General features: G+C 44.7%; 1 pseudogene; it reads left to right on the forward strand.

Moving 5' to 3' along the window:
• Positions 1-939: 939 nt before the first annotated feature.
• LOC115465465 lies at positions 940-1,845 on the forward strand (annotated as a pseudogene).
• The last annotated feature ends 18,389 nt before the right edge of the window (positions 1,846-20,234 follow it).

Raw genomic sequence — 20,234 nt, forward strand, 5'->3', positions numbered from 1 at the left:
CGTCTGTCAACGAGGCTGTTTCTTCTTACAATACTCTATCCTCTGCCTTAGACACTCTTGCACCTTTGATGACCCGCCCTGTAAGGCGTACAAAACCCCAACCTTGGCTGACTTCTAATATCCGCTACCTACGTTCCTGTACCTGCTCCGCCGAACGCCTCTGGCGGAAATCTCGGGCCCTTGCTGATTTCTTACACTAAGTTCATGCTGACCTCCTTCCAATCTGCTCTTTTACTTGCCAAACAGGATTATTATATCCAACTGACCAACTCTCTTGGCTCTAATCCTCGACTTCTCTTCCCCACATTGAACTCTCTCCTCAAGGTGCCCCCTCCCCCAACTCCCCCTTCATTATCTCCTCAGACCCTTGCTGAATTCTTTCACGACAAGGTTCAAAAGATAAACCTTGAATTCTCTACCTCGCCACCTTTCCCTCCACTAGTCATTCCCCTCTCTCTCCTTCCCCTCATTCCTTTTCCTCCTTTCCTGAAGTTACTATAGAGGAAACTACACTTCTTTCTTCCTCAAAATGTACCACCTGTTCCTCTGATCCCATTCCCACCCACCTTCTTAATGCCATCTCTCCTACTCTTATTCCTTTTATCTGTCACATTCTCAACCTCTCTTTCCACTGCGACTGTCCCTGCTGCCTTTAAACATGCTGTGGTCACACCTCTCCTTAAGAAGCCTTCACTTGACCCTACTTGTCCCTCTAATTACCGACCCATCTCCCTCCTTCCTTTTCTCTCCAAATTACTTGAGCGTGCTGTTCACCGCCACTGCCTTGATTTTCTCTCCTCACATGCTATTCTTGACCCATTACAATCTAGTTTTCGCCCTCTCCACTCAACCGAAACTGCGCTTACTAAAGTCTCCAATGACCTATTACTGGCTAAATCCAGAGGTCAATATTCCATCCTCATTCTTCTTGATCTTTCCGCTGCTTTTGACACTGTCGATCACAGCATACTTCTCGATACCCTGTCCTCACTTGGATTCCAGGGCTCTGTCCTTTCCTGGTTCTCTTCCTACCTCTCCCTCCGCACCTTTAGTGTTCACTCTGGTGGATCCTCTTCTACTTCTATCCCTCTGCCTGTCGGCGTACCTCAGGGTTCTGTTCTTGGTCCCCTCCTCTTTTCTATCTACACTTCTTCCCTTGGTTCATTAATCTCATCCCATGGCTTTTCCTACCATCTCTATGCTGATGACTCCCAAATCTACCTTTCTACCCCTGATATCTCACCTTGCATCCAAACCAAAGTTTCAGCGTGCTTGTCTGACATTGCTGCCTGGATGTCTCAACGCCACCTGAAATTAAATATGACCAAAACCGAGCTTCTCATTTTCCCCCCCCAAACCCACCTCCCTGCTCCCCCCGTTTTCTACTTCTGTTGATGGCTCTCTCATTCTCCCTGTCTCCTCAGCTCGAAACCTTGGGGTCATCTTTGACTCTTCTCTCTCCTTCTCTGCTCATATCCAGCAGACCGCCAAGACCTGTCATTTCTTTCTTTACAACATCCGTAAAATCCACCCCTTCCTTTCCGAGCACTCTACCAAAACCCTCATCCACACCCTTGTCACCTCTCGTTTAGACTACTGCAATCTGCTTCTTGCTGGCCTCCCACTTAGTCACCTCTCCCCTCTCCAGACGGTTCAAAACTCTGCTGCCCGTCTCATCTTCTGCGCTTTACTTATACTACCCCTCTCCTCAAGACCCTTCACTGGCTCCCTATCCGTTTTCGCATCCTGTTCAAACTTCTTCTACTAACCTATAAATGTATTCACTCTGCTGCTCCCCAATATCTCTCTACACTCGTCCTTCCTTACACCCCTTCCCGTGCACTCCGCTCCATGGATAAATCCTTCTTATCTGTTCCCTTCTCCACTACTGCCAACTCCAGACTTTGCGCCTTCTGTCTCGCTGCACCCTACGCCTGGAATAAACTTCCTGAGCCCCTACGTCTTGCCCCATCCTTGGCCACCTTTAAATCCAGACTGAAAGCCCACCTCTTTAACATTGCTTTTGACTCGTAACCACTTGTAACCACTCGCCTCCACCTACCCTCCTCTCTTCCTTCCCGTTCACATTAATTGATTTGATTACTTTATTTTTTTGTCTATTAGATTGTAAGCTCTTTGAGCAGGGACTGTCTTTCTTCTATGTTTGTGCAGCGCTGCGTATGCCTTGTAGCGCTATAGAAATGCTAAATAGTAGTAGTAGTAATTGGCCAAAAACAATATGTTCAAAAATACATTGGCACATCACACAGGGTTTAGAAATAATAGTAACATAGTAGATGACGGCAGAGAAAGACCTGTAAGGTCCATCCAGTCTGCCCAAGATAAACTCATATGTGCTACTTTATGTGTAAACCTGACTGATTTGTATCTGCCATTTTCAGTTCACAGACCGTAGAAGTCTGCCCAGCACTAGCCCCGCCTCCCAACCACCAGCTCTGCCACCCAATCTCCGCTAAGCTTCTAAGGATCCATTCCTTCTGAACAGGATTCAGATTCGGAACACGTTTGCCCATACCAGCTCACAGAACTTAAGGTGAGTTTGCCGCCTCAACTTTACCTATTTTGGAAGTGGAAAATATATCTTTTGCTCTCAAATCATTACATACATCTTCAACACCCTGAACTCAGAGTGCAGTTGGATGCTAATTCAGTTTCATAGCTTGAGAAATTATGCAATACATCATTGTGTTCTGCCATTCTGGTGTGTAATTTTTTTTTGTTTTGCCTATATGAAGTAACTGACATGGAAACTCATGTGGATGTGCAGTTGATTGAATGCTGCTTGCTTGAGAAAAATGAATTAAAATGTGTCATGTGTGTACATGTTCAAGTAATGTGTACAAGATTCATTAAGGGAGGAACAGAAATTGATTTTTGAATACAATGAAATCTTCAGCGCTAATTACCCATGTACTAAGCTGTGTGTTAATGCTGCCACAGCCCATTCACTTTGGATGGGCTGTGTCAGCATTGCAGCATGGCTTAGTAAATCAATTGTCTCACCTCATGGCAACCCTATGCATAGTTATCCTGAGCTGTTTTTGGCCTCTTAGGTGGCCAATTGTTAGAGGGGTGTCCATAGCTGTTGTATAATAGTTTTATTTCAGTTCCCAGGGTCTTCAGAACCAATCTCCCCCCCCCCCCCCCAAACCAGTGGTAATTAATCTATCCTCTACAACATTGACAGCATCAGATGTTGCTGTATTATCAAAGGGTTTCTCTTTCATACTTATTAGTTTTGATGGGCTCCAGTTCCTTGTGGATTTTGAGAAGTTTATTCGGAAATTGCCATTAAAATTGTTTTTTTTAATTAAAAAAAATAAGAAGTTGGATACAACAAATCCCATGTTTAAGATAAGTCAAATTGGACGCCTCCTGTCCCCCTGGATCCTGTTGTGAAGGTATTCAAAGATTTAGATATTAAAGTGTCCAGAATATGATCTACCAGAAATGCCATTGGCCACGTGACAATCTTACCCAAGAGGAACGTTCTTTACAAAAATTAAAATTATCTTCTGATTTAGTGATAAAGAAAAGGCTGACAAGGGTGGGGCTGTCACCATTCAGAACTGTTATGATTACATCCATGAAACGTTTTCCCATGGATGAACATCAAGTGTATAAGAAGCTCACTGAAAATCCAACATCCAGGCTACAAGTTAAAATTTTAGAGATTACTTCCGAAGGGTTGGAGCAAGGATTTTTAACTAAAAAATAATTCAGATTTTGGATCCTAAATATTCCATCATTTCAGTTCTACATATCCTTCCAAAGATCCATAAAAATTTTGAAAAGCTGCCAGGTACTCCTATTCTTTCTTATAAGGGTTCATTAGAAACCATATCCATTTTTGTTAATAAATTTCTTGAGACCCCTAGTGGATGAGAGTCCCTCCTATATTAAAGACACCACTCATTTTTTGAATATCTTATTTGAAATTGACAGTACTCAGTAGGAGGGTTTTTTTTTTTGTAATCCTGGACATCAAATCGCTGTACGCTTCTATTCCGCAAGATCAAGATTTGAAGGCTATCAAATGAGCTTTTGAAACTTGTCTGAAGCCTAATGATGATCCAACTGAATTTCTGTCATGGCTATGGCCACGCCCCTGCTTCCAGATTCACCTTTTTTTCCAGTGATCTGGCTCCGTGGCTTCTCTGGACTGCCTTGTCTCTGCATTGATGCATCTTTTGTCGGGTGTCCCTGCTATCTAAGTCTCGTTCCAAGTTGTGACATCATCAGCAAAGTCCTTTAAAAAGCACCTTGCACTCTCATGCCTTTGCAACAGGTCTTTTAACCTTGTCTTTGTGTTCCCTGTTTAGATCCAGTCCCTGCTTGGATTTGTTCTTGCATGCTTTGATTCCAGCCTGGCTTTGTTTCTGAGAGTCTTGTTCCTGAATACTTATTCTGGTGTATGAGTCTTGCTTCTGAACTTTGTTCCTGACGCTTTACTCCTGTGTAGTCTTGTCCCTACTTGTGTTTCTATGAGCCTTCTACCTCCTACAAACGAGTCTCCTAATAATTCAAAAGAAGTGTGTGTGGTACGATATATGAAGGGTAGTGGTGCAGTGGCCAAGATTTTACATAAGAATTGGGAGATCATGAAGACGCATCCATTATTCATTCAACAAGATCTTTTGATTGCTTTTTCCAGAGGACACAACACAAAAGAAATTTTGAGTCCGTCCAGCTCAGGGGCGTATCTAGACCTGACATTTTGAGGGGGCCAGAGTTAAAATGGGGGGGCACTAAGCATACAGGTTGAGTAGTGCTTGGTATACTGCTAAATAATGCTTTACAGTGTTCTTGATGATGGGTTACTAAGCACACAGTCAGTCCTGCATCAATATAAACCACATACACATTTATAGAAACCATGGAAACACTGACATTTTTAAACAAAGTTGCATTATCCCATTATAGTAGACTTCAGTCTGGTCAACCTCTAAACACACATCATAGTGTCCTGCAAAATAATTACTGCAGTGGCATATCCTTCAACTCTGTTTAACAAATAAAAATGCCTTATAAAGATTAAATAAAATAAGGAAATACCTTTCAAGAGGCTTCTTTTCCATTCCTCTGGCTCTACTGATTTCTCTCCTTTGTCTGAGGCTGACAATCCATTCAATCCCTGTAGTTTCTGACAGTGTTCCTTCCACCCCCATCTCCTTATGAAGGAGCAGGCAAAGGATTGTCATAGGGAAACATCCATCCGCTCTTCACACCTAGTTCAGTGCCTCAAAATCTGCATTTGTCTGTTGCATGTTTTTTTATTGTCATTGATGCTGACTATGAACCATCTCTGTCTGTAGCTGCAATTATGAATGTCTAAGCTTTATATCAAAATGTTTTTCTCTTTAACCATTCCAGTGTCAGGTTTTAATTTACTCTTTTCTGAAATAGCTCTCTATATGGAACACAGCTATAATGAAACAGTCAGTTTTCCTTTCTGGTCAAATTCTTTGAAGAGCTTTCTCTCTTGTTTTACAAATTCTGCGGTTGAGGTATCTTGGGGGTCAAATTTTTATTTTTTCTATCATTTGTCATTTGTTATCCATAAACCAAGTGGTAAAGAAAATTTATTAATAAACATTTAGTTCTCCAGATATGCAATTGTGGCCATAAACTTGCTCTTACAAAACTGTCTGGTGGCCAGGACCAATGAAGCTTTAAATAAAAAGTTAAATTGTGGGGTAACAAACTGATTGATGGCTTGTATCTTCTATTCTCACTAAAGAATGAGGGTCCGTCTTTTGCTGTTGAATATATGAATAATGCTGTCATAGTCCAATGAATCACATAGTTCTCTCTCAAAAGATAAAAGTGATAGATTATGGAGGCGGCTGGTGAGCATTGAGGCTCTGGATGCTGTTTTGATCCGGTTCACAGCAGAAAAGAGTCGTTCCACAGTGCAGGTTGTCATTGGCAGAGTGATAAGTACTCTTAATAGGGCATTGACATTTGGGAAGATATCCACACTGCAGTTGTCTAGCACTTCAATTAATGATGGATAATTTACACCTTCTGCTACCTTGCGTTTTAGATGTTGAACAAACACTGAAAATTCTGCTTCTTCTATGGTGATGCTAAACAAAGTGCTTGGGGTCTGTAGATTCTCTCTTTGGCCAAAGGACTCGGATGTTGGCATACAGGCAGCAGAAGCAGTCATCATTCCATAAGCATCATCTTGAAAACGATTCTGTTATCTGACAGTCAATAATCTCATTCCACAGATGTCTCAAATCTTCATTGCTCTGCACACAAGAAGATTTACCCAACGTTGAAAAAACCAATGTATCGCTAATCTTTGCAGGTAGCTTTGCCTTTCGAGATGAAGAGATATCCCACTTTTCAATATCATACTTCTCCATGAGCTCATCTGTTAACTGAAGAACTTTGTCAAAGTCGTGTGATGTGTTCTCCCTAAACCGAACAAAAGTTTCTTTTAGACACTCTATCAGACTAATGCAAACTGTAACAGACACAGTGGCGCTCTGTAGACCTTTAGTGGCAAAATCACTACTTTCAAACAATTTCCCAAATGTAACTAACAGAAATAAGAATTTCTTTGTCTCTATTTGTTGTAGCAGAAAATGGGATTCTAGTTTTGTCTGCCCAGCAGAATTTGAAAATTCAGCAAGCACTTCAAGAATAACATCATAAAGTAACAGTACTTTTTTTCACAGAGCCAGATTTTGAGCTCCATCTTGTGTCTGCTGATCGTTCAAGTTCAAGGCATTGTCTATCAGGATGCAATTCTTTCTGTACTTCCAGAAAACGAGCATGCCTGTGTGTTCCTGTCATAAAACCATGCAGGGAGTTCAGAGTTTCAAAAAAATGTGGTAACAGAGGGACATGCTTTAGATGCTGTGCAGAGGACCAGATTGAGGCGATGAGAATTACAGTGCACATAAACAGCCCGCCGAAATGTGCGTTTCAAAATCACATGAACACCTTCCTTGTTTCCAGACATTACAGATGCTCCATCAAAGCTGAAGCCAACACATAACTCAGGATCTAACTCAAGAACCTCAAGCACTTTCATGATTTTATCTGAAATCCCATTTGCTGTCATGTCTGCAGTGTCAACAAATCCAATTGCCCTTTCCTTTATTACCCCCTTGTGTAGGTATCTGACACATACTGCAACAAGCTCACGCTTGGAGAGATCTTTGCATTCATCACCCAGAATTGCATAGTATGTATTACTGATTTCATGTATTTCAGATTTGATTTTGCGAATCAGTAGTACAGTGGCCGATTCCAACAGTTCATTCTGAATACCTGGGCTCATCAGAGTTGCATTCTTAGGGAGTTTTTCAAGACGACTTTGTATTTCATTGTTGTGCTTGCTGAGGAGTTTAAACAATTCCAAAAAGTTTCCTTTATTTAAAGCATCATCGGTCTCTCTGTGTCCATGTAGTGGAACTTCTTGCTTTGCACAGAACATCACAATATCAAGCACTACTTTGATATGTTCACGATTTCTTTCTATAACAGAAGGGCTCATGGCATCATGGTTTAGCTGATTTAAAATAGTTCCACGACCTCCTGGAAGGTGACTATGTCTTGTAAAGAGTATGTAGGACAGGCCCCAAAGGAACCCTGGGATAGGCCAGAATACCCCCGTTATAGGCAGGCATTCCCCAGGAAAAACCTAGAAATAAAGAACTACAACTCCCAGCATGCCCCAAGGGAGACCGGGGATAAGAGAAACTATGTGCATTCCCAGGAGTCTCCAGAGGAGGGCCGCAGGGGAAGGAATAAGGCTGATTCTCCAACCTGGTGGAAGAGGTGGTGGAACAGGTGGGTGGAGAAAGAAGAGCCACCAAAGAGCTTTAATGAAAGAAAGGGTAAGCAGCTGGGAGAAGGGCAGGGCGAGGAGAATATGGATTGGGCTCCTGAGGAGAGAGAGGCAGAGAGTGAGCCTTGCCCTATGGAGTTGACTGAATCGGAGAACACCCTGGAAGAGCCGATGGACTTTTCAGCTCTGGCTCAGCGAAAGCCAAGGAAGTAGCGGGGCCAAGCCGGGTCATGCGGGAGGAGGTCAGGTAGGAGTATGACTGACCAAGAGGGTGGGACCCTAGGCTTTGAGCCCGCGCAAAGCCATTACTGTGTGTTTTGCAAGCTTGGCTAGAACTGAACTGTGTATTTTGGAAGCCTGGCTAAATTGAGCTGTGGTTTGGAAAGCTTGGCTAGAACTGAACTGTGTATTTTGGAAGCCTGGCTAAATTGAGCTGTGGTTTGGAAAGCTTGGCTAGAACTGAACTGTGTTTTGAAAGCCTGGCTAAACTGAGCTGTGTTTTGAAGCTTGGCTAGAACTGAACTGTGTTTTGAAAGCCTGGCTAAACTGAGCTGTGTTTTGAAGCTTGGCTAGAACTGAACTGTGTTTTGAAAGCCTGGCTAAACTGAGCTGTTTTTTTTGAAAGCCTAGCTGGACTGAGCTATGTTTTTGAAGCTTGGCTAGAACTGAACTGTGTTTTGAAAGCCTGGCTAAACTGAGCTGTGTTTTCAAGCTTGGCTAGAACTGAACTGTGTTTTGAAAGCCTGGCTAAACTGAGCTGTGTTTTGAAGCTTGGCTAGAACTGAACTGTGTTTTGGAAAACCCCGCTACACTGAACAGGGTATTTTTTTTTTCTTTTTTTTTTTATTATTTGCTGCTACTCTTCCCCAGGAGGGAGGGAGAGGAAGCAGTTGTGGAAGCCGGGACTGGGCAACTAACCGGCTGAAAAAAGGTGAACGATAACTGTGCTTTGTTTTGTGTTTTGGGTGCCACAACTGAGTGAAGGAGGGAAGCCCCTCCTAGGCAATAAAAAGCTTCATTGTTCTGAGGGAAAAAGGAGCAGTACTGGAAGGTGTTCTTCAGGTTGTGGAGAGCTGCAACCGCTGAGAAAAGAGGATCCACTTTACAATTGGTGTCAGAAGTGGGATCGCTTCGCGGACCTGTCGCTCGAGGAGGCCAAGACCAGCAGGACAGAAAAGCCCGACGGAGGGGCCAACGCTGAGAAAGGCGCAGACCCGTCTGGGGTTCCGGTAAGCGGGGCCTAGATTGGGGGAAATAAAGGGATCCTAGTAAAAGGGGAAACATAAGTAGTGAAACCGCACTTGGAGGTGTCCTCTGTTTTTTTCCCCCACCAGGAGTTGCTGTTCCGGAGCAAGGATGGACCCCAAGGAGATCTTCGCTTGGATGACGATGCAGTTCCAGAAACAGCAAGAACTGACGGGGAAGATGGTGGAAGACTCCTTGACGGCGGCACGAGAGCAGCAACAACCGGTGCTGAATATGCTCCAGGACTTTTTTCAGCGAGGGATCGAGGCTCCCAGGGGCGGTGGAGCCGGAGCAACTGGACAGGGGCCAGGAGGAAGTGGTGCGGTAGGACCTTTATCCCTGAACTCACTTACATGGGGAAAGTTGTCTGAGCAGGATAATGTAGATGATTTCCTGACCGCCTTCGAGAGGGTGGCAGTGGCCGCAGGGTGGCCACAAGAGCAGTGGGCCATGCGGTTAGTGCCTTCATTATCTGGGGAGGCTCTAGGAGCCTTTAGAGACTTGGCTCCTGGGGACGCTGCCAACTATGGGAGGTTGAGAGAGGCCATTAAAGACCGGTATGGACTGAGTACCCAGGCTTATAGGCGTAAGTTTCGGTCCACTAAATGGGAAAAGGGGGAAACCACTAAAGCACTGGCCACTAGACTGATGGACTTGGTAAAAAAATGGTTGGAACCTGATCGCCACACCATGGGAGAGATTCTTCAAGAATTAGTAGTGGAGCAGTTCCTGCAGGGCCTTCCCAGGGAGATTAGGGCAGGATTGGTCCAAAGGGGCTGTAAGACGGTGGAGGCCGTGACAGCCGGGTTGGACTGTTATTTGGAAGCCCAACATTGGGGAGAACCCGACCTGGAGGGGGGGTAAGCCCCGACCGGTGGGAGGCTGGGGTTCCAAAAGTTCCCTCTTTAAGACAGATCCCCAGGGGGGGAAACCCGATTACGGCTGGGGGGGGTAAAAAGCCCGTAGTGCCCTCAGGCCCTGAAAGAAAGGCCCCCTCGTATGAAGGAAAAATCTGTTATAAGTGTGGGAAGACGGGGCACTTCCGGAGGGATTGCCCAGGTCGAGAGGGATGGACCTCGCAGGTTGCCCAAGGGTTTAGGCCTCGGTATACTGCTAAGGTGGAGGTTGAGGGTTTACCGATTGTAGCCATGTTAGACTCCGGGGCAGACCAGTCCATGATCTCCAGGAGGTTATGGGAACAAATAAGAAAGAGGAGGACAGGAGGTAAGGATACCTATGAGGGAGCAGTGGCTATTCAATGTATACATGGGGCCAGTACTCGTTATACCCTCCATAGGGTTCACGTGAAGGGGTCCACAGGGGAGATAGAGATAGCCGTGGCCGTTCTGCCCAGACTGCCACAGGAGATGATTTTTGGAAGGGACTGGCCCCCCTTTACCGAGTGTATTAGTGAAAAAAGAGTGTTGGTCACTACCCGCTCGCAGGCTCGGCGAGACCCTGAGGCTGAGGAAGAGGGAATAGGAGGTATTTTTCCTTTTCAAGGGGAGGTTTTAGGGGAGCCGGGAAAAGAGAGAAAGGGGAAAGCTTTGAAAAAAAAGGAGCAGAGGGGCAGACGGGAGGCCTTGGAGCAGGCAAGAAAAGAAAGTTATCTGCCAGTGCCCCCGAAAGAATTGAGCGAGCAGTTTCCCCAGTTTCATAGGGAGCAGGCCTCGGACCCTACTTTAGAATATGCCTGGGAACGGGCCCGACAGGGGGAGGGCCAGGAAGCCCCGGGGTTCATGATAGAGGGGGACATTCTATATCGCAGGGTACCCAATTGGGAGAACTCTGAAGCGGGGAGACAGCTAGTAGTCCCCCAAGCTTTCCGTCCCCTAGTAGTAAGGCTCGCGCATGATCACCCTTTGGGGGGCATAAGGGCTCCCAAGCTACCCTGACTCAGATATTTGGCCGGTTTTATTGGCCAGGAGTTTGGAGGTGGAGAGGTATTGCAAGTCCTGCCCCAACTGTCAGAAGGTGGCAGACCGGCTACCGCCTAAGGCACCGTTAAAACCCCTTGCTAGAGTGGAACAACCAGGGAGGAGAATAGCCATGGATATTATTGGCCCAGTAACAAAATCTCAGAGAGGCTTCCTCTACGTTTTAGTGGTTATGGATATGGCCACTAGGTACCCCTGGGCCATTCCTTTGAGAAGCATATCAGCGAAGGTCATTGCCAGGGAACTGATAAAAATCTTTTGTGAGGTGGGATTCCCCCAAGAAGTTTTGACCGACAGGGGGTCCAACTTTATGTCAAGTACCTTAAGGCAAGTGTGGGAGGCTTTTGGGATACAACATATCCGTACAGCGGCCTACCATCCTCAAACTAATGGGATGGTGGAACGTTTTAATAGAACTTTAAAAGGTATGTTGAAAAAAGCGTTAGGCGAGGATAGGACGGGTTGGGACCAACTGTTACCCTTCGTGCTATATGCCTACAGGGAGAAGGTGCAGGACTCATTAGGAGTTGCGCCTTATGAATTGATGTTTGGACGGAGGCCCAGGGGAATTTTAGATATTTTACAGGAACACTGGGTACCCCCGGACACCTCCGATCAGTCAGTGGTCGAATACCTACAGGATCTGAGGACCAGATTAGATAAGTTACAGGAATATTCCCAGGAAAGGCTTGAACAGAGCCAAAATCGGCAAAAGGAATATTATGATAAGGGTACTCGGGAGAGGGAGTTTGTAATAGGAGATAGGGTCCTTATCCTAATCTCGGAGGATCCTCATAAGTTTGCCTCTAGGTGGAAGGGTCCCTGGGTGGTGAGGAGGAGACTTGGGCCTCTTACATATGAGGTGGCGAACGAAAAGGGGCGGGTCCAAACCTTCCACGTTAACCTGATGAAACCCTGGGTAGCAAGGGTAGGCTTTCAGACCCGGGGAGATGAAAAGGAGGAAGAGGAGTTGGGACCACAAATAAGAGATATTTTCAAGCCCGGTGAACCAGGGGTTAATCCCCGGTTGACACAAGTACAAAGGAAAGAGATAGGAAGGCTCTTGAAAGGGTTTGATGATGTGTTGACAGCCTGCCCTGGAAATACTCACCTAGTGGAGCATGACATCATAACGGAAAGGGGTAAAGTAGTTCGGCAAAAGCCATATAGGCTGTCCCCCATGAAAAGGAGGGAGGTGATAAAACAGGTCCAGGAAATGTTAGACTTCGGGGTGATCGAAGAGTCAAATAGCCCCTGGTCAAGCCCAGTGGTGTTAGTACCAAAACCCGAAGGGGAGTGGAGATTCTGCATAGATTTCCGCCAGCTTAATAATATTTCTCAAGCAGATGCCTATCCTATGCCCTATATTGAGGAGCTGGTGGACAGGCTAGGATCTGCACAATATCTCACCACCCTGGACTTGACAAAAGGGTACTGGCAGATTCCCCTGTCGTCAGGGGCACAAGCTAAGACCGCCTTTAGTACGCCCATAGGCCTGTACCAGTTCAAAAGATTGCCCTTTGGCCTTAATTCAGCTGCTGCAAGTTGCCAGAGGTTGCTGGACAGGGTTCTCCGACCCCATCAGGCATATGCCGCCGCATATATGGATGATGTGGTAATACATAGTGGAGACTGGAACACCCATTTAAACCAGGTAGAGGCAGTGCTACAGGCTTTTAGGGAGGCAGGTCTCACCCTGAACCCAAAAAAATGTTATTTTGCGCAGTACAGGGTGAAGTATTTAGGGTATAATGTGGGAAGGGGAGAGGTCCGGCCCTTATTGAATAAGGTTAAAAGCATCCAAGAGTTTCCCAGGCCAAACACCAAGAAACAATTGCGTAGATTCCTGGGGATGGTAGGGTATTACCGCCGGTTCATCCCTCATTTTTCCGCAATGGCCACTCCCTTAACTGACATGCTGAGAGGGAAGAATCCGGACCACTTGAGGTGGGGAGGGGAGGAGTTGAGGGCATTTGAACAGATGCAGAGGGCCCTGTGCCAGGAACCTGTGCTGAAAGCAGTTGATTTTGAAAAGCCCTTTGTCCTTCAAACAGATGCTTCAGGGAGAGGGTTAGGCGCAGTGCTGTCCCAAGAGCATGAAGGGGAGGAACACCCGGTGCTTTATTTAAGCCGGAAGCTCCTGCCTCATGAGGAACATTACTCCACCATAGAAAAGGAGTGTTTAGCCATACGATGGGCAGTGCAGGAGTGTAGTGTCTATTTAGAAGGGAGAAAATTTAAGTTGGTAACGGACCATGCTCCCCTGAAATGGTTGAATGTAATGAAGAATAATAATGGGAGACTAATGCGATGGTACTTAGCATTGCAGCCTTTCCAATATGCTGTGGAGCATCGTCCCGGGCGATGTTTAGGAAATGTGGATGCCCTGTCCCGGGTGGAGGAGGAGGAGGAAAAAGAATGCGGGGGTGGAAATTTAAGGGGGGGGGTATGTAAAGAGTATGTAGGACAGGCCCCAAAGGAACCCTGGGATAGGCCAGAATACCCCCGTTATAGGCAGGCATTCCCCAGGAAAAACCTAGAAATAAAGAACTACAACTCCCAGCATGCCCCAAGGGAGACCGGGGATAAGAGAAACTATGTGCATTCCCAGGAGTCTCCAGAGGAGGGCCGCAGGGGAAGGAATAAGGCTGATTCTCCAACCTGGTGGAAGAGGTGGTGGAACAGGTGGGTGGAGAAAGAAGAGCCACCAAAGAGCTTTAATGAAAGAAAAGGTGAGCAGCTGGGAGAAGGGCAGGGTGAGGAGAATATGGATTGGGCTCCTGAGGAGAGAGAGGCAGAGAGTGAGCCTTGCCCTATGGAGTTGACTGAATCGGAGAACACCCTGGAAGAGCCGATGGACTTTTCAGCTCTGGCTCAGCGAAAGCCAAGGAAGTAGCGGGGCCAAGCCGGGTCATGCGGGAGGAGGTCAGGTAGGAGTATGACTGACCAAAAGGGTGGGACCCTAGGCTTTGAGCCCGCGCAAAGCCATTACTGTGTGTTTTGCAAGCTTGGCTAGAACTGAACTGTGTATTTTGGAAGCCTGGCTAAATTGAGCTGTGGTTTGGAAAGCTTGGCTAGAACTGAACTGTGTATTTTGGAAGCCTGGCTAAATTGAGCTGTGGTTTGGAAAGCTTGGCTAGAACTGAACTGTATTTTGAAAGCCTGGCTAAATTGAGCTGTGTTTTGCAAGCTTGGCTAGAACTGAACTGTGTTTTGAAAGCCTGGCTAAACTGAGCTGTTTTTTTTGAAAGCCTAGCTGGACTGAGCTATGTTTTTGAAGCTTGGCTAGAACTGAACTGTGTTTTGAAAGCCTGGCTAAACTGAGCTGTGTTTTGAAGCTTGGTTAGAACTGAACTGTGTTTTGAAAGCCTGGCTAAACTGAGCTGTTTTTTTTGAAAGCCTAGCTGGACTGAGCTATGTTTTTGAAGCTTGGCTAGAACTGAACTGTGTTTTGAAAGCCTGGCTAAACTGAGCTGTGTTTTGAAGCTTGGCTAGAACTGAACTGTGTTTTGGAAAACCCCGCTACACTGAACAGGGTATTTTTTTTTTTATTATTTGCTGCTACTCTTCCCCAGGAGGGAGGGAGAGGAAGCAGTTGTGGAAGCTGGGACTGGGCAACTAACCGGCTGAAAAAAGGTGAACGATAACTGTGCTTTGTTTTGTGTTTTGGGTGCCACAACTGAGTGAAGGAGGGAAGCCCCTCCTAGGCAATAAAAAGCTTCATTGTTCTGAGGGAAAAAGGAGCAGTACTGGAAGGTGTTCTTCAGGTTGTGGAGAGCTGCAACCGCTGAGAAAAGAGGATCCACTTTACAGTCTGTAGTCTTCAAATTTTTTCAGGGCAAGACAGTGTGCCATGCTTAAGTCATGTCTTGAGCAGCCACGAGTCATATGCTTCCAGTCTTTAAAGCCAGTTCTGATGAAAGCATCATCAGCGTTGGTATCAGGAAAATGTCTGCATACTTTGCAGAACACTATCTTGGTTTATGCTATATTCTAACCAGCGAAATTTATACCAGTGAGAGGAAAAACTTCTGGACTTGTCACCAATTATACTAACTGGGAAAGACTGCAACTTTGGCTGTGTAGGTGGTTCATTAATGTCGGATAAATCAGAAGGTAATTCTTTTGGTTCCATTATACCAGATCTACTAATCTGTGGGCATAAAGTGGAACTTGTAGAGGTAGAGGGACCAGGTAATGATTCACTTCTATCAACATTCTCGCCATGTTCTTCTAGTCGTGGCTTTTTGTTTCTATCTTCATCCTTGCCATGATCTTCTAGATGTGTTTTTTTGAAGTAAGTTAGCAAAGAACTTTGTTTTGCCATGGGGGTAGACTAAGGAACACTGTCAGGAAATTCTTTTGTTTCTTGGGAACACTGTCAGGAACTTTCTCTCGGAAGCTAAAATCATAATGAATTTCTGTAAGTTTTGTGATAAACACAGAAGATCCTATTTCCTAAAAAGTGGGTAGTGGAATCATAATATAATGACACCATGGGCAATAAGAGTAACATGCAAAAAGCAGCAGTTTTGATCCTGTCGGTGCTTCCTCTACCCAGCATCCACCAGAAATTCTGGCAGCACATCAATAATAGAACCAACAATACCATATACTTTGTGAAGTAACACTAAATCCTGCAAAGATGCTTTTCAGAGCCCATGTAGCAAACTTAACAGCAACAATTCTGAACACACAAAAGGCAGCAGTAAAAACACAGAACAGCAATAAGCTTCCCAGTGGAAAAGCCAGACAAGTCCAGACTCTTATAGATCCCCACGAAAACCATGTACCAGCAGAATCTCTTACACCTTGGTCACTCACAGAATACAGACCAACTCTCACCAATTAAGGAGCAACAATTAGAATAGGAAACACTAAGAAATCACATTCTCTATAAGCAATACAGCACAGGAGAAATAAAATAAAAAGGCATTATCAACTGTATGGAGCAAAATGCAAGATCACTTACTACCCAAAATTAAACACACAAATTAATTATCTGAATACGCATGAAATGTAAAAAAAAATAAATTTGTGGGACACAGCATCTCCAGCAACAGAGTTTAAATATATTTCTCAAAGACATACCATGTAAGTTAAGAGGGTATTTGCCAAATAGCAGTTAGACAATATTCTAGTGTTCATATGCATGTAACTAGACACGTACACATCTATACGCTAATATTCCAAACATTTACACCTGTAACAAAAATAAAGCACCTTTTGCCCAACCAGGTCTATCAATCTGAATTTGAGTAAATCAGGGGACGGACACAGAACACAACAGTGCTGATCATTATTAATCCCCCCCCCCCTTGGGACTAACACCAATTAAACATAAATATAGGAATATAGATAAAATCTAGATACCCTAGATCCATCAGATACAGTCTATAACACCTTAAATCAGGCTTTTACCCAGTCCGCTACATCCCTGGAGACCTCTGGATCCAACTTTAATGTGAAGAATACAAAATGCTTATGTTTCTGAGCAGGAAAAGCCAGTGCAAAGCAGACCATGACAGCAGAGGATCCAAGGATATGGCAGAGCAGAGAATTGGGAAAAAGCCAGATCCTCCAGCTTTAAAGTGTTATAGACTGGATCAAGCAGATCCAGGAGATCTGACTTTTACCCGGTCCGTAAATAGAGCACCCAACAGCAGAGGTTGCCTACTTCATAGCCCTGAACAGGCACACACATTCCATAATTAAACAAAAGAAGATAGCAGGAACATACAGAAAATGTCCTATAGCCATAGGAGCCAACTTTTCAAAAGTATTGAGGGTGCTAAGCCCAATGGAAATAATCCCTCCCTGGACACATACAAGGATTTTTTCCAATATTGGGGGTGCTCAAGCACCCACAGCACCCACAGAGTCAACTCCAATGCCTATAGCCAAACATCTCCCCTGCCCTTCCGTACCCCCCAACCCCTTCATATAAAACCCAGCTTCTCCCCTGCCTTAAAATCGAGCGTGGTACTTCTCTATACCCCACCGTCTGTCTCCTACCTCCGCCTGTCCTTCCCTACTCCACCATCCCCACAGTCCAACATCTATTCTAACCCCACAACCCAGCATCACCTCCTGTCCCCAACGTTTTTTTTGTTTTGTTTTTACCTGGAGTCTCTGGACTGGAGTAGACAGCAGGCAGGCAGTCACAGTGGTGGAGCCTGGAGGGCAGGCACTATCAAATTGCCTGAGGCTACACCGCAAGGGAGAGGCTTCTTCAACAGTTAGGCAGACTAGAGCAGGCAGGCAGGCAGTATCAAATTGCCTGCAGTGCACCGCAAGGGAGAGGCTTCCTTTTCAGCAGCGGATGGTGGCTTCCTGGTGGTGGTGGGCTCGTCAGTGCTCGTGCTTCACTCCTTGTTGTCGTCCTCCTCTGATTTTGGCGCGAAGTGAAGGCGCGAACAAGTGAGAAGCGCGACGCCAGGCGGGTGAGCAGCAGTGAGGCACCACGAGGCATGCGTGCGTGCGTGCTTGCGTCTCCGACTCTGATCATGCTGCTGTAGTAGGGGGCAGGGCTCTTCGCGCCGCGGATGGGATCACTCCAGGAGGTAAACGCAACTTACTGTGACGTTGAGGGCAGGAGCTGGTGTGTGTGGGGGCCACAAGGGTAACTGCTAGCGTTGCTGAAGCTGCCTGGAACATGAAAGACGTCGTTTAAAGCAGCAGCAGCAGCAAATTGAATTTTTTCAATTTGCAATTGAATTTTTTCAAATCAGGCAAAGTAGAGAGGGCCTGAGAGAGGAATGCGGGGGCCTTGGCCCCTGAGGCCCCACGCAGATACGCCCCTGGTCCAGCTATGTTATCTATGAATAATCAAGATCAGACATCAGCACAATCAGAGACATTTCAAATGCAGCACTTGTAAAGACCTGCCATATCAAATTGGAGAGCAATAACTGTCAATCCTATGGATTAAAAAAAAATCTACTATTCAAAGACACGCACCGATTGTAAGTCTGAGTGTATAGTTTATATCTTGCAGGGTCCCTGCAGTGTGAACTATGTTGGTAAAACCATTAGGAAGCTCAATATTTGTGTGAATGAACATACTATACTCAAGGCGATCTATTTTTTTTTTTTTTTTAAGAGGAGGTAAATGTTATCACTTAGATTATACAAATAATTGTACCTCACCACCTTCTGCTTAATTCAAAAAAATCTAATAAGGCACTATTCAGCTCCTTATTCATATATACTGTGTCTTACACCAAATCGTCTCATTCCTTGTGGTGCGGTGAGTGTGTATGGGAAGATGTACATAGAATTCATAAGTCATTATGAGAAATTCTGAGAGAAGAGGACATTTCTCTGGTAAGTGAATGCTATTTTGCTTTGTGCTTTGGAAACTTAAAAATTGGGGTTTAAAGGAGGAATTGTAGGTTAGAGTTAGGCAAAATAAAAATACAAAAAGCAAATTTTATCAACTAATCTCCATAGACTTTTCCACTTAGTTTAAAAACTTTGAACGGGTAGATGTGAAGTGTCTGTTCATGCTTTCCAAAAATACTAGGACTAGGGGGCATGCGATGAAGCTGTAGTAAAATTAAAATGAATCGGAGACAATATTTCTTCAGTCAACGTGTAATTAAACTCTGGAATTTGTTAGAGTTTAAAAAAAGGTTTGGGCGGCTTCCTAAAGGAAAAGTCCATAGACCATTATTAAATGGACTTGGGGAAAATCCACTATTTCTAGGATAAGCAGTATAAAATGTTTTGTATGTTTTTGGGATCTTGCCAGGTATTTGTGACCTGGATTGGCCACTGTTGGAAACAGGATGCTGGGCTTGATGGACCTTTGGTCTTTCCCAGCATGGCAATACTGATGTACTTATGTAGAGCTGAATTGCATTCAGCGGCTCTGATAGAATATTGCCATGCTCATAATGTTCCAAGAGGTTTAAGAATTACTAAAGAACCCAGATTTTTGGGCAATGAAAAGTATGTAAAACAGTGGAATACAGTAGTTACCCAGTGCTCAATAGATCTGATGCTTCTGACTATAGATGCATTAGCTGACAATATACAAAATCATAAAGTTGAATTGCAAAATAAAAAGGAGACTGAGAAAAATTCAGGATAATAGCACATTTGAAAAAATCTGAAGGATCACGACCAACTTATGGTTAAATATAGGACTGACCAGAGAGCCATTAAGGTGGCTAAATTCTGCAGAGACGAATAAGACTGTACAAAAGGATATGTATATCCATGGATGGATATACAACATAGAGCAAGAAGAGTGAAGAGTAATAGTAGGAAGATTAATTTCAATTATCATCTAGTGACTCATCTGGGGATGAGGACCAAACTGACAAGGAGAAAAGAACGTAGAGGAAAGAGCCCAATAAGGAAGTCATTGAGGGATTGTCAAATTCTTTTTTTTTTAAGGTTGCCACAACAAATAGCGGAAAAAGAAATGGTGGCACCAATAGAACAGGCAAAAGTAGTTGTCAAACCCCAAAAGACGGGGCACAAGTAGATAATGTCATTAACATTTCCTCTGTTCCCCTTACTATGGAGCAAAAGAGGGTCTTAAATAAGGGCCTTTCGTTTGTTCCTTCTAGAAAATATGACCCCTTTGGTACACGCCAGGTCTTATTTCGTTTAAGGAATTTACACCTAAGGGCGCTTTTTGGTCACGTGAACCTGGAGGGAGCTGTTAATACCACTCTTGCACGGCATAGAAAGTCTAAATGGGTTGCCCCGGGTATTCCGGGCCCGTCTATCGTGGCGTTTCAGCGATTAGTATTAAGAGACCTTTCCATTTTAGAGAAATCCCAGGGGGACCAGCGAAGCAATTTAATAAATAATGAATGGCACTGACCCCTGGGCGACAGATGGAAAATTATAACCGAAGGCTGAACGTGCGGTTTTTGAATTTTTCCAAAGGCTATGGGGATTAATCCGCTTGAAGCTTTTAAGCTATATCTTCAGGAAGTGTTGAACTTTACCCCTGAAACTATTCCTCCTTTAAACAAAAGATATATTATATACAAAGTAAAAAAAAACCTTTGGAAAACCATTTGGAAGCTATTCCTCAAGAAACTAGAGAAGATTTAAATATCTCTGAAATATAGGGGGGATGGAAAGTTGTTTTGGGGGGGGGGGATGTTTAATTGGGGGAGTGGGTGTTAAGAAATTAAGCTGTAAAAAGTTCACCGACAAAGATATAGAAGTGACTGTATTAGTGAATTACAATGCCTGGACAC

Source organism: Microcaecilia unicolor, chromosome 1, assembly GCF_901765095.1.
Source record: "Microcaecilia unicolor chromosome 1, aMicUni1.1, whole genome shotgun sequence".
Taxonomy (NCBI): Eukaryota; Metazoa; Chordata; class Amphibia; order Gymnophiona; family Siphonopidae; genus Microcaecilia; species Microcaecilia unicolor.